This window comes from Eptatretus burgeri, chromosome 4, assembly GCF_056783735.1.
Source record: "Eptatretus burgeri isolate ZD-2024b chromosome 4, Ebu_testis_v1, whole genome shotgun sequence".
NCBI lineage: Eukaryota > Metazoa > Chordata > Myxini > Myxiniformes > Myxinidae > Eptatretus > Eptatretus burgeri.
In genome coordinates this window covers 37,578,253-37,605,859 of record NC_140964.1, presented here as the reverse complement: position 1 = coordinate 37,605,859, position 27,607 = coordinate 37,578,253, and the positions used below count along the sequence as shown (strand labels likewise).

Sequence of the window (27,607 nt, the reverse complement as noted above, 5' to 3'; positions counted from 1 at the left end):
TGAACCATAGATACCCTTCAATTAGAAATGTGGTACAACATAACTGAAATTAAATAAGGTTGTGTTGTGGTTACTGAAGTAAAAGGCACTCGTGCAGCTAGTTGCGTGCTGTCAGGCTGGGCACGAAGGAGTGTAGAAGTATCGTAATGTCAACATTACTGATAAGAAAAAGTAGCTGAACAAATCACTCTACACAAACCTGTGTTTAGGTTCATGTGTCCAAGTAATGTGACAACTCTATCCCCACAAGAAAGAAGAACGGACTGAGGGAAAGAGTTATGATCCGGATCACTTGCAAGCAGAGACAAGGCATGCTGCTGAGGTCACTCAGCAACACCAGGCTGCTGAGTGACCTTGTAAGAGACACAATAAAAGAACAGGCAGAGAGCCATGCAATTCAGGAGGAGGTGATGTGACCATTGAGAAGCAACAGCTGTTCATGTGGCATGACCAAGCTGAATTTCATGTTTTAATATCAGGCTCAAACAAAAAAGAGTATATTGAGAGTCTTGCATGCTAACCATGACTGGTGCTGCAACTCCAAAGCCCTGACTCAAGAACCAGCTGCATCTCTGCAGATGCTGGTCGATCTTATTTGTTGGCTGGTTGGGTTCTCGACGAACCTGCTGCCTTGCTGTTGTCTCAGAGACGACATCCAAGAAGGCATTTCCTTTCTGGTTATATCGAAAAGGAAAAGGGCCTGAGTTTTCCTTCTCACTCTTCAGCACTGTTGGTCTGCAGTGTAGTCCTTGAAGGTGAGTAGTGGACTCAGATTCATCTCTTTGCTTCGGTGATTCCAAGTTCACCCTTTGTAGACTTGCAAAGCAACTGGCTGGTCGGACTGCAACCTGTGCACACTCAACAGGGCAAGGCTGATTCAAATGTGTCCACAACCGACTTTTACATAAATTTGTATCCTGCTGAAGTTTTATTAAGAACTGGGTAGAGGAGATACAGTATGTTGCTGACTTGAAAGTTGTGAGTTGATTCAAAACTATGTTGAAACCTGTCATGTGTGTGTAACCTTGGGTAGTTTTAAAATCATTGAGTGTTTTAAAAAAAAAATCATTGTTATGAGATGCTATGAAATGGTGTTCGTGTTTGAAAGATAGACAGAAGGGATTAATAAATTACTTAATAAATATCCTTCCGTTTCGTGTCGGACATTGGTTTCATCTGTTAAACAACAGACGGGACTTATTGTTGTCCGTAAAGCTTTTTTTAATCCGGGAGCCAACCGATCAAAATTTAAAAAAAATTGCCCGGTCTGCTATAAAATTTTTGTGTTGATTTTCATAAAGAGACACCCTTTGAGTATATGAAAACCAATGTTGGCAATGGTGAAACTCTTGCGCAACAACACAGTCAACACTTTTGCGAGCCCCCTCTGATAACAAAATGTTGGCAAAAGCGAAGATGTAGGATGGGGGTAGGGGTAATTCATATTGTCCTAAAATCATAACCACTAAACCTATATACACAAATGACCCCTCATATTAAAGAGGAGTTCATTTCCTATATCACAATTGGTGTAGATTTAACCTACCTTCAATTGACAAGGTTATATGTCAAACAACAAAAGATTTATGTAACTCAGAAATGCTTGACTATCAATGGGGTCAGGAACAAGAACATACTTTTACATGCCATGGTTTTAAGGAAGATAAAATTAGAAATGGATTAACACAATATTGTGACATGAAACATCCTCTTCAGAGGAAGAGTCACTCTCTGAAACAACTCCACCACATGAACCTCTCTGACCAAGGCATATGCATGTCACTCAGCAAGGCACAGCAGCCTTTTTGCATGAACATCGTTTCAGACATTTGGATAATTTGCACATGCAAGACACCGTTTTGTCTATGTTTGGCTTGGCTGGCTTAGACATGAGAATTGGGACCAGTTTTCCATTGATAAGGGTTCTGCCAAATGTTGTGGCTGGGGGAAGTGCTCGGTCACTAAGATGTGCACGTCTATACAGAAGCAATTGATACAATGCTCTTAAAACAAGGAAGTAAAACGCATCTTCTGTTGCTGGCAGTGACCTAAGGTCTAATTTTGAAGAGACAAACATATGCTGCCTGAGGGTATCCAAACAGCTGAACCCTTTTTGGCCATGCAGAGCAGTCCAGTATACTCTGGCCTCATCAATGACACATTCTGTTGCTGCCATTTCACTATCTCTTCCAAAATCAACAAGGTGGGGAAGGTTTCCTATCAGTCCCAGAGAAACCTGTGCCGCTCTTCTTTTCACAGGAACACAGGCATCATCCCAACTGACTGGAAGAGGGGCCTTGTTGTCCCTCTCTGGAAAGGGAAGGGTGATCGCCAAGACTGCAAAAACTACCGAGGGGTGACGCTGCTCTCAGTGCCGGGCAAGGTCTTTGCTCGGATAATTCTTGATAGGGTTTGCCACCATCTGCTTGAGCACCAGCGTCCAGGGCAGTCAGGCTTTACACCAAAGAGGTCAACGATTGACCGTATCCTTGCACTTCGTGTCCTCACCGAACACAGACGAGAGTTTCGGCAGGGGCTGCTTGCAGCCTATGTTGATCTCTGTAAAGCGTTCGATTCAGTGAATCGGGATGTCCTCTGGAGGATTCTTGGTCTTCGTGGGGTGCCACCGAAACTGATCGATCTGATGTCTGAACTCTACTCTGGTACTGAGAGTGCTGTGAAGTGTGGTGGTACCATCTCTGACTTATTTCCAGTTGTTACTGGAGTTCGTCAGGGATGTGTACTTGCCCCCACACTTTTCAGCACTTGTATGGACTGGATTCTAGGGAGGATGTCGGAGAGATCAAGTTATGCGGTGCATCGTTTGGCAATGTCAAGATCTCAGACCTTGATTTTGCAGATGATGCAGTCATCTTTGCGGAGACTTTAGACATCCTCTTGGGGGCCCTCGAGGTGCTGAATGAGGAGTCGGAGCCGTTGGGATTACGGATTTCTTGGGTCAAAACTAAGATCCAGGCTTTCGGTGACATCTTGGATGCTGCTGTCCTGTCTGTGTCTGTTTGTGGTGAGGATGTTGAGGTCGTGGAGAGATTCACTTACCTTGGCAGTGATATTCATGTCTCCGCAGGTTGTGAGCCGGAGGTCAATAGACGTCTGGGTCGGGCCTGGGGAGTCATGGATTCACTGGATCATGGGGTGTGGCGCTGCCGGTACCTGTGCGGGAGGACGAAAGTCTGAGTCTTCAGGTCCTTGGTACTTCCAGTCTTGCTCTATGGGTGCGAGACTTGGACTTTGACCAAGGATCTGAGACGGAGACTTAATTCCTTGGTACCAGGTCTCTTCGGAGAATCCTTGGCTATCGCTGGTCGGATTTTGTGTCCAACGAGCGGTTGCTGAGAGAGACTCGGATGAGATTTGTTACCTGCATAGTCCGTGAGCGTCAGCTGCGGCTGTATGGACATGTGGCTCGTTTTCCTGACGCTGATCCTGCTCACCAGATTCTCTCAGCGAGGGAGTCTCATGAGTGGGAGGCCAGTGGGCCGACCACGTGCCTCATGGTTGCAGCAGGTTGACCATCATCTCAAGGAGATGGGGATGGGCCTGGCATCTGCCTGGGGGATGGCCAGACGGAGGCCCCTGGAGTACCGGCGGAAAGTGGACGCAGCGACGCGCTGTTCTGGCACATGCTCCCATACCTGACCTGACCTCTTCTTTTCCCCTTCTGAATGGGTAGCTCACTGTGTCACATCCACACAACACATATGTGCACAGAAGTGTAGCTGCGACATCAAGAGGATTTTCTGGTACTTCTTGCTCAACACTTCTACCAGCTCATGAATAGGTAGGTATTGATTCTGCCGTTGTATCCAGAGTTCTTGCAATGTGTTCAAGCAGCAGAAGTGATATATACACAGCATAATTATGTCTGTATCTGTTGCATGCACAACAGCTCGATGGTGATCAAGATATTCCACACAATACGCAAGATGAGCAATAATCCTTGTGTCTGCCTCTTCATGTTCTTCACAAGGTAAGTCCAGAACTGAACTTGATGCTGATGTGATGGAAAGAGTGTGACCTTTGTTTTCCATCATACTACCAAGAATGATGGTCACTCCATCCGGAATAGCTTCAGGACTCTCACAAAGGGAAGTGCCAATGAAGTTCTGAAGATTTCCTTTATTTCTTGGATTCTTCATGAATAAATTCCAGTCCGGAATTTCTAGACTCTTGGATGGTGAGAATTGTCTTGCCTGGTCTGTCTGGTTTCTCCTCTGCTGCTCATCACCCTTCAAAGTATGGCTATCATCAAAATCATACTGATCACCAATGATGTTGACACAGTTGCACATTTCAGGTTTCAACTGCAGGATACACCTGCTTGCGAAGATACAGCTGGGGAAGTTCACCAAATGTTTTCGCACCCATTTTTTGGTATTTATTTACAAATGCCATTGTGTCTACCAGATAAACTGTGTATAGGTCACTCTGTGGTAATGATGGCAGCTGTAAAACAACATCCTGCTCAGCTTCAGCAATTAGCACTGCCACGAAATCAGACTCGTTGCCTTTGCGCATTACAACCCCCTGTGCTAAGCGTGGATCAACCTCAAACAGGGATGATGGATAGTCTGTCCACTCATGGGAAAATGCAATCTGTCTTGTGACTGGGTCGGCATCTCGATAGAAACACAGCACACGTGTAGTTGCAGTCTCATCTTGATAGATCCTGATTAAACTCTGTTTCCTTGATGGTTTTGATTTCTTCTGTGAGGAGAAAGTTACCAGCTTCAGTGGTTCAATCTAATAGAGACCACCTCTTCTGCTTTCATAATGGCTTCCATGCCCTTAGCTTGAGCATGGACCAAGTCTTTTGAAGCAGCCTTCTCACTAGTTGCTCTATTGAGCAGAACCACTTGGTTGTTACACTGGAATGGGTTTATCATCTGCTGGCATATCACTTTCTTGATCTCCTCAACATGCATATGTTCTTCTGTTGCCTGCTTCTGTGTTTCTCCATGATGAGTAGATTCCTGTTGGCCTAGATTAGCCATAGACTTTATGTTCTCTGATACAGCTGTGAGAAATGGTGCTGTTTTCACATATTTATCTCGAGCAGCTGGTGCCTGAGATATGCGTTTGAACAGAGATGTCTTCCCTTCATTGTTGTATGTCTGCTCCAGGGCCATGTCACTCCAAACACCATTGAATTTTCCTTTGGAAGAGTGAACTGTGAAGTACCCAACCTGGATCCAGCAAACCTTAACCGAACTGTGTTCAATAGAGTAAGAGGATTTTGGGGGGTAGGGGTAACTTTGGTTGACAAAAATGTTAATTTTCTCTTTAAAAATTGATAGAACTCAATCAAATTTGCTGTTTTAATTAGCCATGGATACCATGTTCATATCACATTAAGAGAAATTAGTATTCTAATGCAGCATCTGCCTATGATAAGAAAAGTTCTAAAGGCCATCTTCAAAAAACGTTATTTTTAAGGCATTTTTCACAAAATTATGTACTTTTACGAGGTTTACGTTCACAAAGGCAATTTTTTTTGTCATTTTACAATGCACTGATTGAATTCTTACATTTAGTTCACATTTATTTTTCATGAATGTGATTTTTTAATTTTTTTAGAAATTTTATTGACAATTGCTGTTTTATGAAATTTTTCAAATCTTCCTCAAACAAAAACGGCCGCCAAAATTTTTCGCAAGAGCTTATGAATTGCCAACATTGGTTTTCATGAACTGCAAACATATATCTAAACATCCTGGGGGTGTAAAATTTTATAGCAGAGGCTGTAAGGTCCAACCCTAAAACAGCCTCGTACACAGGTTGGCTCCCGGACTATTTGCCATGCTATCCATCCGGGTTACTGGTGCACTCACGTCGGTGCTCGAAGAGAGATCGTAACACTTACCCTTAAATACAAAAGCCCCTTAGTCAATCACTTTTAACATGAATCTACAGACACAGGTGCCTCAATCACTCCAGAAAACAATATAAGAAAGGGTGATGGACACACAAAGCGAAATATGTGGGGTATGGTGTCGACCCTGACCTCACATGCAACGAACAAGGTCTATGATGCAGGTGATTGAGAAGTGCAGGTGGGAGGTGTGGTGCATGTGGGTGCATGTAATGTGAGCTCTGAAAAGAACTGTTGTGGCCTTGGTTGAAACTCCACAATGGTGCCAATGTGTGCGCTTTAAAAAAAATTATTTGTATTCAGCCGATGGCTGCTTGACTGCATCATTTTCTGGGGGCGTGGCTGTGCCGCTGATGCAGTGCCCCTATTACCAGTTTTTTGTGTAGTACCTATTACCTATTACCAGTGTACTCATTTTGCCAACCTTTGAAGGATGACAGGCTGAGTCATCCCGTATGGTGTTAATTGAATATATGGGAGAAACTCGTCTGTATGTGTACAGAAATCCATATTTTTGTAATGACCCATATGGATGTTTCCATATTTTTGTCATCAGAAAAGCATGCTAGGATTATAGATGATTGAGGTGCTATTTCGATACACTGATTTGTTTCTTATCCCACTTCATCCGGATGGGGTGCAACGCTTACGCATCATGACCACAATTATGTGAATTACTACCATGGTCGTTTTTTACAAGGTATTTTTGTGGAAGTTAGCGGGGTACAAAAGCTTTCAAGTGTGTTGCCATGACTGGATGTCCACAAGGCAGTAGAATGTCGATCTATGTCGGTAAATATGGAAATAGCATCCATTGTTGGATTTTCTCATCGCCATTCCCTCCTATGAACTTCATGAAAATACCGAAGTGCCGCCTTTAAATTGCATGAAGTAAATATGAGATTCTGCTGCACACAAATACAAAACCTGATGATTGATGTCTGTTGGTCGACCACGACCATGAGACCAACAAATCTTGACAAGGAACTTTTATTTAGGAGGCTATTTGACCCATCGTGACAGTGCTGCACCACCACCACCACCACCACCACATGAAATGAATCCATCAGTCTCTCGACTCAGTTTAATTGGGAGGAGGAGTGGGAGTGAGGAAAGTGTGGCAGGCACTGGGGCTCGAGTGTTATAAATTTAAATAAAATCAATATTTTAAAACTCATTTGTTCATAACGACTTGTAACTTTCCCTTGTACATGTGGCATGGTGTGTGTTTACTGACCCCTGCTGGAGGGGCAGTTAGAATTGTTAATTCCGTTGATCTCTGCAGAGAACATTACCAATTTTAACCTACTCTGTGGATTTGCCATTGAAGCCACACTGAAATGGTTTCTCACGTGCTAAATCTGCAATGCTCACTCACCACACCAATAACAATTTATTGTGAGAAGGAACGGGACAACGATAACGGAGAATCCAGGGACAAAAGATGGACGGACATGAAAATGGGCAGATAAATAAATAAATAAAGTACACTCACGATCTGATTTAACGAAAACCCACTTAATACAGGAAATGCAATCGAATCAAAATGGCCACAAGTGCACAACAGAGGGTTCCAGGCGAGGCCTTTTGGACAGCCATTATGGCGTTAACGAGTCCAGCATTCGCTAAGTAAATAAATCTGCAGAAAACACAAGGGGGTAGTGAAAGCTCTGGTTTACACTGGAGCGAGGGTGATTCCGATAAACTGCATTATATCACCCCTTTATAAAACACCTGTATTAAAAGTCCTGCAAAGGTATGTGGTATTCATTATTTATTTATTTTATGATAACAAAATGCTGTACCAACTAACTGAAAATAATCTTCCCAGCAATAGATCTTCAGGTGAAATAAGAAAAATTCTTCCTGAAATATCACTTTCATCTGCATAGTTTTTTGTTTTTGTTACATTTTGGATAGGGCCACCCCCAAAATGTATATTGTGACATCAATTTTTCAAAAATTTACAGGGGGGCATGCCTGTGGACCCCCCAGGAAGGAGTTGTTTTGCTCGTTGCTTTCCTTTTTTCAACATTTCTGCAGTTTCACCCAGGTCAGCAGCACAACAGGGGCCTGAACTCAAAGGCCCTGGGATCTTAAGTCAGCCACCTTAACCTTTAAGCCAACACCACACTTGTGTGCATTGAAAAGGTGCAAAAATGTTAGGTGCGTGTAAGACATGTCGGGAGAGAAGTCAATTCTGAGGAGATTTGTCAGGGAGGAGGTGGAAACCATGCTTGGAAGCTTGCAGCTCTACTGTCGTTCCGCCTGGTACTTCCCAGTGCTCGAACCGTCACATTCCCAAAGTGCCCTGCGTGGTTCATCTTGAACGTTTATAACTGACACTGCACTGATGCTCGACTCTTCAGAACAGGGCTCTCTTTCTCTCGGAACTGACACCCAACTCTCTCAAGCAGGACTGTCTTCTTTCGCTCAGAACTGACGATGAGGTGCTTGGCCAGGGATCTTATTGCCTTCACCTCTGTCGCCACTCACGTCTGCTTTTCGGCATCCAGCCACGCTGATTGGTAGGTGCGCTGTGATCCAGCTAACTCGTGTGATTCGTCCTCAGAGCACAGTCGGCAGGGCTGCTGGTTTGTTCGGTGCCATGGTGAGGACAAGGCAAGAAGGGCCTTACAGTGCATCCGACGCCCACACAAGTGCCCACCCGCTGTGATAAGAACCTCACTTAAATGGTTGAAGCACTGTTGAAACGGATGAATGTGAGACAAGTGTTTTGAGAATGGAGTATGAGAATGAGGTCTGATAATGGTTTATGAGAATAAGGGAAAGGATGGAGTTTGAGAAGGAGGGAAAAGACAATGGAGTAACTTTAATTGCACTCACAACGCATCTTTCCCTTACACTGATACGACTTATTGGAGTAGTAATTTAGCGAAACACAATTACTCTGGATATAACTATGTAAGGTATCCCTTGTGTGTTCAATGTGACACCTTGAGGTCTTCCACAACTGCAACAGTATGTTAGTGTTTGTGCCCCATTCAGAATCGCCTGGACAAACTACAGATAATAAGCCACTTATTTTGTCAAATTTCAGTATTTTGTGATTCCGTAACATATTTGACCAATCGTGAGCTTCCAGAGTTTATAGAGCAGAAGCTTCAAACTACCCCTTCAACACTGCCTGGGAGTGCTTATTCTCTCTTCCAGATTTCATGACGATCAATTTCGTCGTTCTGGAGAAGAATATTAATTGTTTTATGTTTGGGACAAAATCCAAGATGGCCACCAATACAGGACAAAATTCACAAAACAAAATCTGTAAGGATCAATTTCATAGGCTGTGCCACAAACATGCGCCGATTGGCATTGCCAGCTATAACAACTATTTCAGTCCTTTCACAAATACCATCGGAACGAGAATAATAATCATAACAAGAACAATAGGCTTCCCGCTTGTCAGCCTGGAAGTCTAATTATTGTCCCATTTTGGGATAAAAGTTCAGACATGATTGATATCTGAGGCAATGTCTATGTAATTTCATGTTTGCAATGTGAAATAAGCAGGTTCGAGGATACCTTTTAGGTCTACATAACTTTTAAATGGCTGAAGCAATTCTGATGGAATTCTCAAAATGTATCCACCAGTGGTGTCGGAAATATATCCATAATCACTCTGATTCCAAAGACATGGCGTTGAAAGGTCAGGAGGATTTTAAAATGCTGCATCACCCTCTTCTGATTCACAAACGTATTGTTATTTCTCTGTTTGTTCCTCCATTTCTGCTTGGAATGTTTTATGGTATTTATTCTATTGAAGGTTAAGCCATTCACCTGATGCTTGAAAATATTCTGATGAGGAACTCCGAACTTCATGTCCATTAATGGACTATGCTGTAAGTCTGCTGTTGGCTTAATGGTTAAGGTGGCTGGCTTAAGATATTAGGGTCTTGAGTTCAACCCCCTGTTGTACTGTTGAATTAACATCAGGTGGTTTGACTCAGCCTGTCATCCTTCTCAGGTTGGCAAAATGAGCCCCAGCTTCCTTGTAATGGGCATTGCATCAGTGGCACAGCTGTGTCTCCAGAAAATGATGCAGCCAAGCAATCACAGGCTGCATATTAATAAATAAATGGACTATGTTACAAGGGCTAGCAAGATATCTTAAGAGGTATATGCACTTGTGTTTGAGCTGTTTTGCCTGGGTTTGAATCTCGACCCAACTATAAACTGTCAACCTGGTGTTTCACATTCAGTCTGAGACATCAATGTATATCAGATAGACTTTATACCGAAGGACCTGTCTCCCAGCACTGCTCATTAGTGGATGTTAAAGATCCAACAAAATCTTTCATGAAGAGCTGGCGAGTTATCGCCAGAACACTGAGAAAATTCCCAAATTCCAGAACCTCCAGTCAAACGCTCGACTTGACATGCAGATTCGTGATACTTGGACAAAAACTTTCTCCTGGCCGATCCCACTTCTTCAATGGCCCCAATTATTCCTTCCTTGTGTGCTCATTCAGGGGGGAGGGGAGGGGATGGTAAAGGTTCTTGGGCATGTGAAACACAATCCTTTAGACCTTAAGGTATGCAAACAGAAGCGAGTTTGCATACCTTAAGGTCGAAATGATTCTGCCAGCAGTCCATCCATACAAACATTAATTTATGCCAACACTGAGCGTTAACTTAGGAAGATTAAATGAGGGTTGGTACAAAACGAATGCCTCTTATTTTTGAGCATAACCAAAGTGTCGAAGAAAGGCGACGTGAGATCACAATGAAAGGTTTGTATTTCTTGCCAATTTTGAGTTGAGCAGCACTGTGATCGGTCATGTGACGACATCACTCCACACTTTCAAAATGACTGCCCCATTAGATGTGCATACGAAGTAGAGAACAGTTATTACATTTCTTACTGAGGAAGAGGTTCCTCCAGTGGGTATTGATAGGCATTTAAAGAATGAGTACATCAACTCTACTATTGATGTGAGCATCGTTAGAAGTTGGGCAAAGCATTTCAAGAGTGGGAAAACCGATATCGATGACAAGCCTTAAAGTGGTCAGTCTGCAACCACAGTGATGCTGGAAAATGAGTCGGATTGATGCGTTCATTAAAGTGCATTGTAATTGACAGAGGCTATGTGGAAAAACAACTAATTTGCATCATATTGTTGTGGTTGACCAAATTCACAAACCACCATTCAGGTCCCTTAGGTGAGATATCTCTGTAAGTATATGTGTAGTTAGGCCCAAACCCGTTGTCTCGAGGGAATAAATGTCATTCAGTCGGGCTGCGACTCTTCAGGATAGCCGTTTTTCTTTTACTATCTTTATTTTGGACCAGCCGCCATTACTACCACCACCAACCACAACGCCGCTTCACAACAACAACCAAGCACAACGCCGCTTCACAACAACCACCAACCACAACGCCGCTTCGCAACAACAACCACCAACCACAACGCCGCTTCACAACAACCACCAACCACAACGCCGCTTCACAACAACAACCACCAACCACAACGCCGCTTCACAACAACAGCCACGACCTTTACCGTCACAACTCGCCACCATCGCATCCACACCATCTCGCGCCACTCGTGGGCACCGATACTGGACTCGTGCAGGGCGCGCACCGAGCAGCGTATTCAGAGACATCACAGACTTTCCGAAGAAAAACGGATCAAAAACGACTCGCGCCCACTTTTGTTCCGTCCAATCGGTGAGCGAGGGGCGATTTGGCCCCGCCTCCAGGGCGTTGGAGGGCGGTCGCTATATGCAAATTCATGGATCAAAAAGCATTCACGCCCACTTTTCCTCGGTCCAATGGGGAGCCAGTTAGAGGTGAAGGGTCGGAGGCAAAGGGTCAAGGGTGAAAGAGCGAAGCCACGGGGCTTATATAAACGGCTGCGTTCGTCAGTAAAGACAGTTGTGCGGAGTTCAAGAGAGTCGTCGGTGGAGCTGGAAAGAAGTGGGAGAAGTCAAGAGTGAAGAGTTGGGACGAGCCAAGAGAGGAGACGGAGAGGGCGAGTAGACGGAGCTGTGGAGAGGTGGCGGCGGCGAAGACGGACGAGGGGGTGCTCGCGTCGGTGCCGGGAGCTGCAGAGGGAGAGGCCAGCAACGCGACCGAGGTCGAGGAGGAGACGCTCGCCGCGGGACCCGAGACAGGGTGATATCCTCCTTCCCCCGAGCATCAGCAACCCCCTCCTGTTTCCCCCCCGCGCTGAGATAGTGCGACAAAGGGGGCCCCTTTCCCACCCCCTACCAGACACTGTCCGCGAGGCCCGCGGAGTTGAGGCGCCACCGCCGCTCTGCGTCTCATCATCAGACGGTAGGCCCGACCCGGTCTCGGCCCCAGGCCCGCCTCATCCTGGAGGGTGGTTCTTTTTCTTTTGCTTTGGGAATACGTGTTGTCGGCACCGTCTGTGAAGTAAAATTGTATAAGTGTTGCCGTGTGCCCGGTAGTCGGTTAGATCTGCATTGTTGCATTTGCTTTTTGTGTAATATTGCATTGCCTTCTATTACATTTGCTTTTGGTGTAATTGTATATGTGTGCTTTCCGTTCATCGTGAAATAAATGTGCTTATTGTTGAACTGTTTTCCCGCTTCGCTTCGTCTTTTCTTTCATTAAATCTCCATCTTGCTTCACGTAAAGGGTTGGTCATGGGCTAAAACGCCCGATAATTAATCGAACCGTCGAGGCCGACGAATAACACCGCTCGGTTATCCCGATAGTACGGAACGGGTCGCTTAAAGGGGCCCGTGTCCGAAGTCGACCTGCGGCGAGGTGCGATCGCCCGGTCTACCCTCCGTGTGGGTGCTTAGGTAGGTCGAATTTGGCGAGCAACCCTATCCCACGCGGGGGCCGATTGGCACGATCGTGGTGAGACCGAAAGGTCCACCCGTGACTAGTTCCCGGCGTTAGTCCGAGAGGGTCACGACTGGATTGTCCGTCCGGTGGGCGACGTGCCGCGATTCGAGTTACGTGGCCGTCCGCACGCCGGCGGGCGCGAATCCGCAACACTGGTGTCAGGTCGTGCGATACAAACTCATCGCCCTCCTCGCGGCACTGGTATCGGAGAACGGGAAAACGGGCTCTCCTGTCTCCAATTAAATTCACGGGAATCGGTCCAGGGGTGAGAGGAGCGACCCCCGATTCCCTCCAAATTACGAGCGAGCTAAATTAACCCTTTAAGAGAAGCAAGATGGCGTCTCAAGGCGAGCGGGAGCCGGGGGTATTAGAAATGGATGTAGAATGTGTAGAATCCATGGCTCAGGATGAAATCCCCGTGCAGGAAATGTTGGTTGTACAGGAAAACGAACTCGCCCAACTGAACCCAGAGCCCGAAATGGGTGCGGCAGCGGCCGCGGTGTATGACACCTCCCCTCCCCCTCTCCACCAAAACCCTTCCCCGACCCTTGCCGAAACGGCTCACCCAAGCGCACCCGACATGGCCCAGCTATGCGCCATGCTGGCGGCAATGAAACACGAAATGAAAAACGAAATGAAAGGCATGAACGAAAAGATGGATGTGAATGCACAGCAAATGAACAAGCAAATGAGGGAAGAAACGAAAAAGCTGCGGGGTGAGACGCAGAACATGGGCCGATGCCTGCAGGCGAGCATGAAGGCCGTTAGCAGGGAGCTCAAAATGGCGACTCCACGTGTAGGAGCGAACGAGCTGGGAGGGGGTGCAACGGCTGTCGGGCCCGCGGTGGAGACGGGTAACAAAATAATTCGGGGGACGTGTTGGGCGAGGGTCGTGACGATGACCGAAAGGGAAAAATTAAATGGGGAGACCAAAACGTGCGAGACGAGACACGAGGTGACGACAAAGGAAATAAAAATAGTGGAGACAAGGGAGGTAAAGGGTGAAGAGTTGGCAGAGACACGGGAGATGGGAACGATAGAGGGAAGACTACACGATGAAGACGGGGTAAGTGACGCACACACACACACGGAGGTAGTGGAGGATAATGAGGGTGAGCTGGTGGACTGGGTGGAGGCCCGGTGCGAGCACCTGGATGGCCTCCTCCAGGAACGAGGGGAGGGAGTATGCCCCCTTGAGGCGAGTCACGACCAGGTGGGTTCGGTCGTGCTTTGCGAGGTTGAGGGGAGGAGTGCTGTGGACAGGTGCACGGAGAGCTTGGGGGGTATAGAGGCCCCGGAGACCCTTGTGGGGACACGAATCCCCAGTGTAGTTGTCCCTGTGTGTGTGGTGCAAGGCGTGAGTGCGTCCCCGTGTGTGGAAGCGACCCCGTGTGTGAGTGGTGTGGTAGCGATGGTGCCAGAGTACGTGCTTCCCAGCACGCCCAGTGTGGATGAGGCACCGTGTGTGGAAGAGGCCGTGTGTGTGGATAAAACGGCCAGTGTGGATGAGGCACCGCGGGTGAGTTCCCCCGCATGTGTGAGTGAGGGACGGTGTGTGGATGAGGCACCGCGGGTGAGTGTCCCCGCGTGTGTGAGTGAGGCACGGTGTGTGAGTGAGGCACCGCGGGTGAGTTCCCCCGCGGGTGTGAGTGGAGTGGTTTGTATGAATGGAGCACCACGTGTGAGTGGTATGGTTTATGCAAGGGAGACCGTGTGTGTGAGAGAGCGGTATGTAAGGGAGATGTCGGTTGGCATGCGGGAGCACGCAGCCGCGTCTCCCGGTGTGAATGTAATGGTGAGGTGTGTTAGCGTCGTAACACGCGGGAGTGCGTGTGTGGAATGGCGACGACGGCGACAGAAGAAAGAAAGCCGAGTAGCGGCTGTAGTTGTTTCGGGGACCGTGCCGGGTTCACCCAGCAGTGAGCACGAGGTCCGTGCTGTGCAACGCACGAGGCCCCCACGTGCTCGCTTGCGAGAGTGAAGTCCCGGTCCGGAAACGCCAGCGGTGGATTTGCCGATCCCGCGGACGGACAAAGTTTAGGCAGGATTACGGATTTGGACCGGACGGGTTCTTCACGCGGGCGTGTGTGTGAAGCTCCAACGGGCAGAGCACATGTGTTCGCGTGGGGAACCCCTCGAGACGTGGGGCTTGTGTTTTTTTATGCGCACGGTGACGCCATGGCTGCACGTGGGGTTGGAATCCGGCAGGAGGGGTATCCCTGCCGGATGGTACCGTCCAAGGAGGGACGAGGAACACGTGCAGCTGCATGACGTCACGGGCAGGTGCAAAGTGCGCGAGTTGCCGCGCTGGTGCTGCGCATGTAAAAAAAAAAAAAAAGCAAGCCTCACTTTCGGGTGCACAGGATTCCTGGGCAAGGGGTGGAAGACCCCCTTACCTGGGCACAGGATGGAAACTAGTTAGGGGGAAGGGTTAGCTTAGCAAGACCGGCTCCATGGGGCAGGGGTAAGTCCTCATGGGGCCCGTGGAATGGATTAGGTGGAGGGATTTAGTGAGCTTTAGGTTGGGAAAGTTATTTTTTTGATTTTGAGGACATGGACAGACTGGTGAATGTGTAGAGGGGATGTAGTTTAGCGACGTAGTGTTAAAAGGAACGTGCTATAGTTTAAGGGACGACGTGGGAGCACGAGTTAGTTAGGGGAGGTAGTTAGAAGGATGGCAGAGTTCAGTGGTGTGTGTGTTGAAGAGTTGGTGAGTGAAGTGGAAGCATGTGCTTGGTGAGTGAGTGAGGCCAGCGGGTCTGTGTGAATGGAGCGAATGGGGACTGCATGGTGCGATGAGTGATTGGGGGGAGGAGTGACTCCCGCCCAAGGGACCCCCGGGGTCAGTGTAGAGTGAGTTAGGGGGTTAGTTAAATTACAAAATGGAGGTCGTTTTGTTGTTGGTGGGAGTGTAGGCTCGAAACCCATTTGGAGTGGTGCAGGAGCCCTGTTGACGGGCTGGGAGCGTGGCTGCGAAAGGTGAGTATCGCTGAGTGGGTACCCCGGGCACCAGGCTAGTCGGCCGTGGTAGGCCAAGGGCCCATGGGGGGCCGGGATAGCGTAGTGGGCACGGGTGCGCCTGCTTGTTGCGGGGGCCCGGGGCGCCATTAGCCGCGTGGGCAGTGTTGTGGGCACGGGTGACCCTCGGAAAGGGGCCTGGGAAGCCAGCCTGCCACGTGTGCGTTTCAGGGGAGGTGCCATGGGGGGCACTCCCCGGTGTTAGGGAGCTGGTAGGCTCGGAGGCAGTGTAGTGCCCGGGGGTGCCATCGTCGGAGAATCGGCAGAGGGTCGTGCCTGCCAAAGGGAGCCACGTGTCCCAGCCATGAGACCGTGTGAGGGCACGGAGAGAAAATTGGGGGGCGAGGCCCGAAATTGTGAGGACACCAACACAGGCGACGGGAATCTGGGTTGTTAGAACCAATAGTTTAAGCGCGAGGCGCTTGTTGAAAGCCCCGGGGTAGTTTAACAGTTAAATGGTTAGAGTAGATTAGGAAGTGTACCCCTCCGCACCATCCATCCCCTCGCTCTCGTTGTGGGCCGCTGGACCCACTTTGGTTATAGATCGCTGAACTCTGGGGAGACCATCCTGAGGCTTCGTTGGGCCTCGACACAGGACGCTAGCTCTCCCTTGTTCCCCTCCGGGAAGGGAACGTAGGGGTTGGGAGTAGGCTAGGTGACAGGATAGGTTAGCCGAACAAGGACGATAAAGGGGGTTAGGGGACGATTTATAGTGGGGAAGTAAAAAAAAAAAAAAAAAAGTTGGGGCTAAATTGGGGTTTGACAAATTAAGGGAGTGGGTATAGACAATGACAGGCAAAGGCGATAGGTTGGGAGGGAGACCGTAGGGTAGGTCCGAGCCCGCCTTCCGAGTGGCCAGCACCACCGCACTCCCTCCACCAACCTCCACTGAACGGCAAAGGCTGGCCAACTTCATCTGCCGGCTGGCTGTTTTTCTTCAAGGCCTGTGCCGGCCCACTTCATCGGCAGCTGTTGTGTTGCTGCAAGGCCTGTGCCGGCCGGATCATCTGCAGCTGTGGTACTTCAAGGCCTGTGCCGGCCAGTTCATCTGCCGGCTGTGTTTGCCTGCAGCGGCCTTCTTCTGCGGGCTGTGTTTGCCTGCTGCCTTTGCCATGCCATGCCCACTGCCCCTGTTCACCAGCCCCGTTCAATTTTTGCTTTGCCCCCCCCCCCCTGTTCATTTCCATGTGCGCCAGGATCAAGGTGAGAGTTTGCAAGCTGCAAGAACTGCCCTGTTGGCAGCTACAACATGGGCCTGCAGTGGCGGCCCGTGCACCGTGTTTGCGTTCAGTTCAAACCATTCATCCATCCATTCGTTGTGTTCATTGCGTGTGCCACTTGAGCTGGCACGGAGACTACGTTTGTGTAGCCCATGCACCGTTGTGGTTCACTGCGTTCAGTTCAAACCATTCATCCATCCATTCGTTGTGTTCATTGCGTGTGCCACTTGAGCTGGCACGGAGACTGCATTTGTGCAGCCCATGCACCGTTGTGGTTCACGGCGTTCAGTTCAAACCATTCATCCATCCATTCGTTGTGTTCATTGCGTGTGCCACTTGAGCTGGCACGGAGACTGCATTTGTGCAGCCCATGCACCGTTGTGGTTCACTGCGTTCAGTTCAAAAGGGAAGGCCTTGGACTGCGTGTGAGCAGCCGGCCACGTTCCCTGTCACCTGCATTGTTTGAGCCAGAGACTGCATGCGAGCAGCCTGGCTCCCTGCTAACTGTTTTCTTTTTGCAGAGTTCAGTGATCCTGGGCCATGGTTTAGTGTAAAATTCGTAAGTTAAGGTAAGATGTACTGTAAATATGAGTGCGCCCCCGGCATGTTTGTCTTAGCGCCGGCAATTTTATTTAAGTCGTCCGTGTGAGTGAGTTTGTTTAGGTAGTTACTCAGCCCTCAGGTTATTTATTTTGGGGACACGAATACCATGAATGTCGCACTCAGGGATCCGTAGGTAAAATGTACTAGGGGAAAACTACACATGATGGCACACGAAAATTTGACGACTCGGGACGAGTCTGTAAAAAGGGGAGGGGGTAGTGTTGTGGTTGACCAAATTCACAAACCACCATTCAGGTCCCTTAGGTGAGATATCTCTGTAAGTATATGTGTAGTTAGGCCCAAACCCGTTGTCTCGAGGGAATAAATGTCATTCAGTCGGGCTGCGACTCTTCAGGATAGCCGTTTTTCTTTTACTATCTTTATTTTGGACCAGCCGCCATTACTACCACCACCAACCACAACGCCGCTTCACAACAACCACCAACCACAACGCCGCTTCACAACAACCACCAACCACAACGCCGCTTCGCAACAACAACCACCAACCACAACGCCGCTTCACAACAACCACCAACCACAACGCCGCTTCACAACAACAACCACCAACCACAACGCCGCTTCACAACAACAGCCACGACCTTTACCGTCACAACTAGCCACCATCGCATCCACACCATCTCGCGCCACTTGTGGGCACCGATACTGGACTCGTGCAGGGCGCGCACCGAGCAGCGTATTCAGAGACATCACAGACTTTCCGAAGAAAAACGGATCAAAAACGACTCGCGCCCACTTTTGTTCCGTCCAATCGGTGAGCGAGGGGCGATTTGGCCCCGCCTCCAGGGCGTTGGAGGGCGGTCGCTATATGCAAATTCATGGATCAAAAAGCATTCACGCCCACTTTTCCTCGGTCCAATGGGGCGCCAGTTAGAGGTGAAGGGTCGGAGGCAAAGGGTCAAGGGTGAAAGAGCGAAGCCACGGGGCTTATATAAACGGCTGCGTTCGTCAGTAAAGACAGTTGTGCGGAGTTCAAGAGAGTCGTCGGTGGAGCTGGAAAGAAGTGGGAGAAGTCAAGAGTGAAGAGTTGGGACGAGCCAAGAGAGGAGACGGAGAGGGCGAGTAGACGGAGCTGTGGAGAGGTGGCGGCGGCGAAGACGGACGAGGGGGTGCTCGCGTCGGTGCCGGGAACTGCAGAGGGAGAGGCCAGCAACGCGACCGAGGTCGAGGAGGAGACGCTCGCCGTGGGACCCGAGACAGGGTGATATCCTCCTTCCCCCGAGCATCAGCAACCCCCTCCTGTTTCCCCCGCGCTGAGATAGTGCGACAAAGGGGGCCCCTTTCCCACCCCCTACCAGACACTGTCCGCGAGGCCCGCGGAGTTGAGGCGCCACCGCCGCTCTGCGTCTCATCATCAGACGGTAGGCCCGACCCGGTCTCGGCCCCAGGCCCGCCTCATCCTGGAGGGTGGTTCTTTTTCTTTTGCTTTGGGAATATGTGTTGTCGGCGCCGTCTGTGAAGTAAAATTGTAAAAGTGTTGCCGTGTGCCCGGTAGTCGGTTAGATCTGCATTGTTGCATTTGCTTTTTGTGTAATATTGCAGTCTTCTTCTATTACATTTGCTTTTGGTGTAATTGTATATGTGTGCTTTCCGTTCATCGCGAAATAAATGTGCTTATTGTTGAACTGTTTTCCCGCTTCGCTTCGTCTTTTCTTTCATTGAATCTCCATCTTGCTTCACGTAAAGGGTTGGTCGTGGGCTAAAACGCCCGATAATTAATCGAACCGTCGAGGCCGACGAATAACACCGCTCGGTTATCCCGATAGTACGGAACGGGTCGCTTAAAGTGGCCCGTGTCCGAAGTCGACCTGCGGCGAGGTGCGATCGCCCGGTCTACCCTCCGTGTGGGTACTTAGGTAGGTCGAATTTGGCGAGCAACCCTATCCCACGCGGGGGCCGATTGGCACGATCGTGGTGAGACCGAAAGGTCCACCCGTGACTAGTTCCCGGCGTTAGTCCGAGAGGGTCACGACTGGATTGTCCGTCCGGTGGGCGACGTGCCGCGATTCGAGTTACGTGGCCGTCCGCACGCCGGCGGGCGCGAATCCGCAACAATATGTATGCATATGTGCCTGTTGTTCGCATAATGGTTGGGGTGGTGGGCTTGGGATCCCAGGGTCCTGAGTTTAAATCCTGCTTTTCAATTGAATTACTACCAGGTGGGGTTGACTTAACTCAGCCTGTCATCCTTCTGAGGTTGGTAAAATGAGTACCAGCTTATTAGGATTATTGAGTCATTTGAGTATTCCTTTGTTCGAGTGGCAACCTGGTCAGGATTGTGCCCGATATCCCAGGAGACTTCTTGGCCAGTAGCAATACTGTACAGCTGTGTGCATATTCCCTGTAATTACAGTGCGTGAGCTGTATACAATTGCACCGAGTTTGAAATGTCCTCGGTGTCCCCCCCATGTGCCTCAAGTGAGCCAATGATGGCCATCCGGTAGATGACAGTATGTAACCTAGATGGAAATGGTGACAATTCATGGAAATACCCAAGTATTTGATGGAAATTTGTGAAACTAATGTGTTATATATGTGAAAACCATTGAATTTATTGCTTGACGAAAAAAAACAAGAAACGCTCCCCTCTCATGTACGAACTAACGAAAGACGTCATTTCCGCCCACCATGGCATTTTGTGCCGAACGCCGAACGCTGAAAGCTAAGTTCTTCTTATTTTACATCATTCTTTTGCGGCCCCTTGCCACGCTGTATAGAACGATTTCATTCCTTCTGTTATATATATAAAGGTGCTTATCACAATAATAGCAAGATTTTTACATTTCAAATATTAAGTGCGCTTTTTAATTGTTTTTCAACTGATTTTCATTGCAATTGTAATTATATTAAATGCGGAAATACACAAAGTGGGAAATGGGGATATGCTAACTTATATAAAATGGTGAGAAATAAAGTATGAAACCTAACCCACTCGAGGCACCACAGAACAAACGTTTACAACAAGATAAGATTACAGGTGGCACTTCCGTTTGTCTAAGATGTGTAGGATGAACACAAGACTTATGCAGCCTGCTTTGGAAACCAGGTGCGAGATGATGACAGCCAGTGACAAAATTAGTCCAAAGATGAATAAAGCTAAAATAGAACACGATGAAGTGAACCAGCCACAGGGAGCACCAGCAATAATCAGCCCCTCAACCAGCCCTTGTGGTCATCTTTGTCCTTTCCAGATAAGACCTCCTTGGTCTGCCCCCCATCTTTTCCTCCTCCACGTGCGTCTTTTTACTCTGTGCATGTTGTGTTCTCATGTCTCTCCTCTATCTCTGAGGCCCTTCTTGTCGTCCTCTCTTCTTCTTGGGTGGAGTTGTCTTCTGGGCATCCCACCCATGAAGTGGCCCCAATAAAAATAAACCATTGCCACTTCTGGATCCACAGCATACTGTGACGCCATGGCTGGCACACACTGGACAGAGACATCTGAACGGCCGGTGTCGCACACATATAACACATGTGTGTCTGTGATGGGGAGTAATCACCTAGCCTTGCCCACAAATAAGAGGTGCTTACGTATAAAATATTACTCTAAATATCTTGTCTATATATTACATACACTGCCTCCTCAGCGTCAAATTTTAACAAACGACTTACTCTTACAGGTCCAAGTTACATGGCAATCTAACCTACTCAAAACAAATGGACCATGCGACACTTACTACAGTCGAGCCAGGGAGGGATCCCCCCCCCTTCAGCATAAAATTATATCTATTGTATGTATGCATGCATATATATATATATATATTTTTTTTTTTGTATACCTTGGTCGAGGCTCGTATGAGAGCTAACACACAACTCACAGCAAGGAGGCATGAGACAAGAGGGGCGGGAGTGGAAGGGACAAGACAGTGGGGAACAGACACATTAGGTGAACTGTGGAAGGGAGAGGGATGGGGATGGGACGGGGAACATGGCGAAGAGAAGATGGACATTACAGGGACTTTCAGGAAAGAAAGCAGGGGAATTGAAGGAAGTGGGCTTGGGTGGATTATCGGGGGTAGAAAAGATCGAGGATTTGGATGGGGGAAGATAAGAGGTGGTGGTGAACAGCTGTTTTGAAAGCCTGGAGGGAAGAATGGGAAAGAATAGAGTGAGGAAGTTTATTCCAAAGGCAGGAAAAAAGAGGAATGAAAGAGTGAAGATGAGCAGTGATTCGTGATTTTGGTAGTTTTACCAGAAGGGGGTTGTTGGCGGACCTTGAGCGCCCTGTGGAAATGTGGTGGGGACAAATCGCAGAGAGAGCAGGGGGGGCTATATATATATATATATATATATATATATATATATATATATATATATATATATATATATATATATATATATATATATATATAACAGGAATTCAGTGTAAATATTCAGGTGTGCTGACATCATAGTCGGTAGAGCTGGTAATATTGGAAACCTTGTTCCATTCCACCAGCAAAGATTTCCAAACCACGCTTGTTGTACCTCCAAAGTACTGCTTGGGAGTGAGGGTGATGTGAAAGTTCGGTTGGGAAACAAATTCAGGCATGTTTTGGGCTTACTGCCTGACAGGAGACCACCAAAGTTCTTTCCATGCCAACCGACCACCTACAGGCACATATCCTTCTCCACATCGCTTCTTCAGTCCCCAACTCGCCTCTCTCTCTATACTCTCCATGGCTTTGCTTTTGGCAATTTCCATTCAGTATTTTGAACAGCATTTCATTTTGTTTTCCCATTCGATGATCCATATATCAGTCGTTTCAATTTCACTTTTTCTACATCAATTTCACTTTGGGATATCAGTTTAGATTTGTCATCGCAACTTTTGATGCGACACGAATGGCACACAAAAAAGGTCGTCAGTAACGATTTTCAGGGGAATATCTATCGATTTTCTAAAGGGGTCTAGAGTGGCTTAAGGGTCTTCAGAGGTCAAAAAGAGGTCTAAAGTGTTTAAAGGGTCTGAGGGTCTTAAATGGGTCGAAATGTCGAAAGGGTCTAAGGGCGAAAAAGCTAAAGCAGTCTGAAGTGTCCAAATTGTCTGAAATTATCCAAAGGGTCTTTAAAGGTCTATAGGTCTGAAAAGTATCTAAAGGGTCGAAGACGGTCTATACATCTCAAAAGGTTCTCAATGGGTATTAAAGTGTCTAAGCCCTAAGGGGTGTAAAGGGTCTAATGGGGTCTACAGGCCATACAGGATGTAAAGGAGTGAAACTGTAGTAAATAAATTACCTCATGTTTGTAAGTAAATTAACTCTGGAGTGCAACACGACAATAATGAGCCAAATGACCTCCTCATGACTGTTTAACTTGCCTTTTTGGTGCATCGTGGTTAAAAATCTGATCGTAGAAAGTTTTGTCGTGAATTAACTTTGGGAGCTCAAAGCAGGAAGGTCACAAACAAAAAAACATTTCGGTTTTATATAAAAATATACATATAGATTATAGATGGACAACCTATTTTCCTTCTACAGCCTATTCTTCCTCTTCTAAAGGAAGTGGCATCACTTTTTTCTTCTTCTTCCATTGACCAGCTTACAATGACATCTCTCGGCAAATACATGGCTAACAGAGAAATGCTCAATCAGAACCTCATTCAAGGTTCTGGGAAAGCTCACCCAGGAACGTCCAAAAAAGTCCTTCATAATCTCGTTTAAATATGTTACGAAAAAGGTTCTAACATAGCGGCTCTAGAAACACCCCCAACCCCTTGTAAGTGTACATACACCCATCCCCACCAAACTCCAAACACCAGCCCCCACACACTAGGTACGTAATTTTTGAATGGCCCCTGAGATAAGACATCGTTAAGAGATCGGAGATATCAATAATATTGTAATTTAAATGAAATATATCTCACCTGTGAGTGAATCTTTTTACCCCGTGGGGTCTTCCACCCCACGGGGTCTAAGCCCCGCTCGCGTTCTCTCTTTTCTTGTGTACAGTTCATTTGAACGTCTATTTCTCCATTATTCTTGAACATAATTCGATGAAAATTGACAGACATATACTCGATACATATGCGCAGGCATTAACTGATGCGCAGGCATTAACTGACGCGCAGGCATTAACTGAGCCCAAAGTGTGATTGCGGTCCTTCAGGCAAAGGAACGGCCCATTTTGGCCCATTTTCTTTAAATTGTTATTTCTCGGTTAATAGTGAACGGAACCAAAACAAACTGGACAGGTATATTCTGGAGACGATTCCTCAGGTATTAACTGGCCCCAAAGTGCGATTCTGGCTCTTTGGGCTGAGAAACGGCCCTTTCGGTCCATTTTCTTAAAATTGTTATTTCTCGGTAATTTTCTTAAAATTGGTATTTCTCGGTTAATAGTGAACGGAACTGAACCAAACTGGACAGGTATATTCTAGAGACCATTCCCCAGGTATTAACTGGCCCCAAAGTGCGATTCCAGCCCTTCGGGGCCATTTTCTTTAAATTGTTATTTCTCGGTTATTCGTGAACGGAACTGAACCAAACTGGACAGGTATGTTCTAGACACCATTCCCCAGGCATCAACTGAGCCCAAAGTGCGATCCAGCCCTTTGGGCCCATTTTCTTAAAATTGTTATTTCTCGGTTAATAGTGAACGGAACCAAACCAAACTTGACAGGTATATTCGAGAGACCATTCCCCAGGTATTAACTGGCCCCAAAGTGCGATTCTGGCCCTTTGGGCTGAGAAACGGCCCTTTCGGTCCATTTTCTTAAAATTGTTATTTCTCGGTAATTTTCTTAAAATTGGTATTTCTCGGTTAATAGTGAACGGAACTGAACCAAACTGGACAGGTATATTCTAGAGACCATTCCCCAGGTATTAACTGGCCACAAAGTGCGATTCTAGCCCTTTGGGCTGAGAAACGGCCCTTTCGGTCCATTTTCTTAAAATTGTTATTTCTCGGTAATTTTCTTAAAATTGTTATTTCTCGGTAATTTTCTTAAAATTGGTATTTCTCGGTTAATAGTGAACGGAACTGAACCAAACTGGACAGGTATATTCTAGAGACCATTCCCCAGGTATTAACTGGCCCCAAAGTGCGATTCCAGCCCTTCGGGGCCATTTTCTTAAAATTGTTATTTCTCGGTTAATAGTGAACGAAACTGAACCAAACTGGATAGGTATATTCTAGAGACCATTCCCCAGGTATTAACTGAGCCCAAAGTGCGATTCCGGCCCTTTGGGCCCATTTTCTTAAAATTGTTATTTCTCGGTTAATAGTGAACGGAACCAAACCAAACTTGACAGGTATATTCGAGAGACCATTCCCCAGGTATTAACTGGCCACAAAGTGCGATTCTGGCCCTTTGGGCTGAGAAACGGCCCTTTCGGTCCATTTTCTTAAAATTGTTATTTCTCGGTAATTTTCTTAAAATTGTTATTTCTCGGTTAATAGTGAACGGAACTGAACCAAACTGGATAGGTATATTCTGGACACCATTCCTCAGGTATTAACTGGCCACAAAGTGCGATTCCGGCCCTTTGGAACCATTATCTTAAAATTGTTATTTCTCGGTTAATAGTAAACGGAACCAAAACAAACTTGACAGGTATATTCTAGACACCATTCCCCAGGTATTAACTGGCCCCAAAGTGCGATTTCCGGCCCTTTGGAACCATTTTCTTAAAATTGTTATTTCTCGGTTAATAGTGAACGAAACTGAACCAAACTAGACAGGTATATTCTAGAGACCATTCCCCAGGTATTAACTGGCCCCAAAGTGCGATTTCCGGCCCTTTGGAACCATTTTCTTAAAATTGTTATTTCTTGGTTAATAGTGAACGGAACTGAACCAAACTGGACAGGTATATTCTAGAGAACATTCCCCAGGTATTAACTGGCCACAAAGTGCGATTCCGGCCCTTTGGACCGTGAAACAGCCCTTTGGGCCCATTTTCTTGAAATTATTAATAAATAATAATAACAGTAAATGCGATGGGCGATGCCCAACGCAAAATGAAGTCGCAAGTGATGATATGAAAGTCGCCTCACTCTTGTGAGGTGTTCTGGTTTCTTTTTCTGATGCGATGAAAATCTTAAAGTATTACAAGATTTCAAAACGATCTGTCGTCCGAGCTATCGCTCACCTGAGACTTGGAGGAATGAACTCCCACGGAGTATATGTTCGCAATTCGAACTTGTTGCGATAACAAAAAAAAATTTCATGGTTGCCAAGGTTACCGGCTCCACCCACGACGATTTGTCACCACTGATTTTTTTTTTTACACTGAATTCCCGTTTCTCCCAAGAATACACAGTCTAAAAGATTTCTCATTTGAGGTGAGACATTTACGATGAAACGAATGAAATATGTACAATAAATTTGCGATCAAAAATCAAATCACGATGTTGACTTGGTTCTTTTAAACGATATGATGTGTGTATATTTGAGGTGTATATTCGGTGAAGTGAGCTAGCTAAGATGGCAACCTTTTTTTCTCCAAACCTTTTTTTTCGCCCTTGAGAGTTACGTCTGTCGATGAGCAGTAAAATTACCTTTAAGTCGATGTAAAGGTTGTATTTGTACTACGTTCGTTTTTTGAATGATTGGCGCATTTGAGAGGTCACGTGACTCCCCCTTCACTGATTTTACCGATCATGTTAAGGTCTTAATTAACAGCTCATTTGAGTCTATATTTGACGATCAGAGGTTACCACCTCACTAATAAGATACATACACTCGCCTCACCACACATCGCCACAGAAACACAGGCTTGTTTTAATTGAGAATAATGATTGGACATGAGTTGCTGTGTTGTTATGATTTACACCAATCACAATACAAACATTTCTTTTGCACAATTTTTTTTTTCACACAATGTCGAGGCTCGTAAAAGAGCGAGCACACAGAATGTACAACAAAGGAAGCAGGAGATGAGAGTGGCGGAAGAGGGAAGCACAAAACAGTGGGGAACAGAGACAGGAGGAGATCTGTGGAAGGGAGAGGGATACGGTGGGGAACATGGGGAATACAAGATGGACATTACAGGGACTTTCAGGAAGGAAAGCAGGGAATTTGAAGGAGGTGGGCTTGGAGTGGATTAACGGGGGTTGGAGAGGTTGGTGGTTTTGGATGGGGGAAGATAAGAGATGGTGGTGAACTGCTGTTTTGAAGACCTGGAGGGAAGAGTAGGATTGAAGAGAGTGGGAGTTTGTTCCAAAGGTGGGAAAAAGAGGAATGAAAGAGTGAAGGTGAGCAGCGATCCTTGATTTTGGTAGTTTCACCAGAAGGTGGTTGCTGGCGCACCTTGAGCACCCTCAGGAAGTATGGGGTGGAAGAGGGGGGGGCGACAGATCACAAACTGAGCAAGGGGGGGGGCAAGGCTGGAAATGAAATGGTAGAAGACTGAAAGACCACAGAGCTGCCTGTGGTGAGTGAGTGAGAGACCCAAAGATTCGGTTTCATCTTGGGAGATACCAATAATCCTAAATGCCTTGGTTTCCACAGCGTGAAACCGAGAAAGGTGAAAGGTGTGAGGCAGGAGCACCAACCGAAAGGGGATTCCATCAGGCTGCGGACGAAAGCTTTGTATGTGGTCAGAAGCTCAGGTGTGCCAAGGAAGGAATTTGCATGATTGAGGATGCCCGTCAGCAACTGGCTTTGGAGGCCAGCTTGGAAATGTGGCTTTCCCAGGAAAGATAATGACAGATGGTGAGACTGAAAAGCTTGAATGAAAGGACTTCTTCAAGAGGATCGTTGAGAAAGTAGATTCGGGGTGGGGGGGGGGGTGGGTTCCAGACGGTCCTTTCGGAGAGACATAGTGAGAGTGTGAGATTTGTCAGGGTTGAAAGACATGTTCCAGGTGTGAGACCAGCTTGTGATTTTATCCAGATCTGCAGAGAGTGAAGAGGCTGCTGCTTGCCAGTCTGAGGAATGACAGATGGTACGGCAGAGGGTGGAGTCATCAGCAAAGAGATAAAGAGGATTTTCCAGAGAATCTGAGAGATCATTGATGAAAACCAGAAAAGGCACAGGGCCAAGACATCGTCAAGAGATCGGAGATATCAATAATATTGTAATAAATGAAATATATA

At 47.0% G+C, this 27,607-nt stretch overlaps 1 protein-coding gene across 1 annotated transcript in view; it reads right to left on the bottom strand.

Annotated features, from left to right (window-relative positions):
- LOC147027827 (sodium/calcium exchanger 3-like) overlaps positions 1-25,804 on the bottom strand; it is a 102,207-nt gene extending 76,403 nt beyond the window's left edge. The window contains exon 1 of the mRNA XM_085877448.1: positions 25,660-25,804. The gene's annotated coding sequence lies outside the window, so the exon portion shown is untranslated. The remainder of the gene's footprint in view (positions 1-25,659) is intronic.
- Between the last annotated feature and the right edge of the window lie 1,803 nt (positions 25,805-27,607).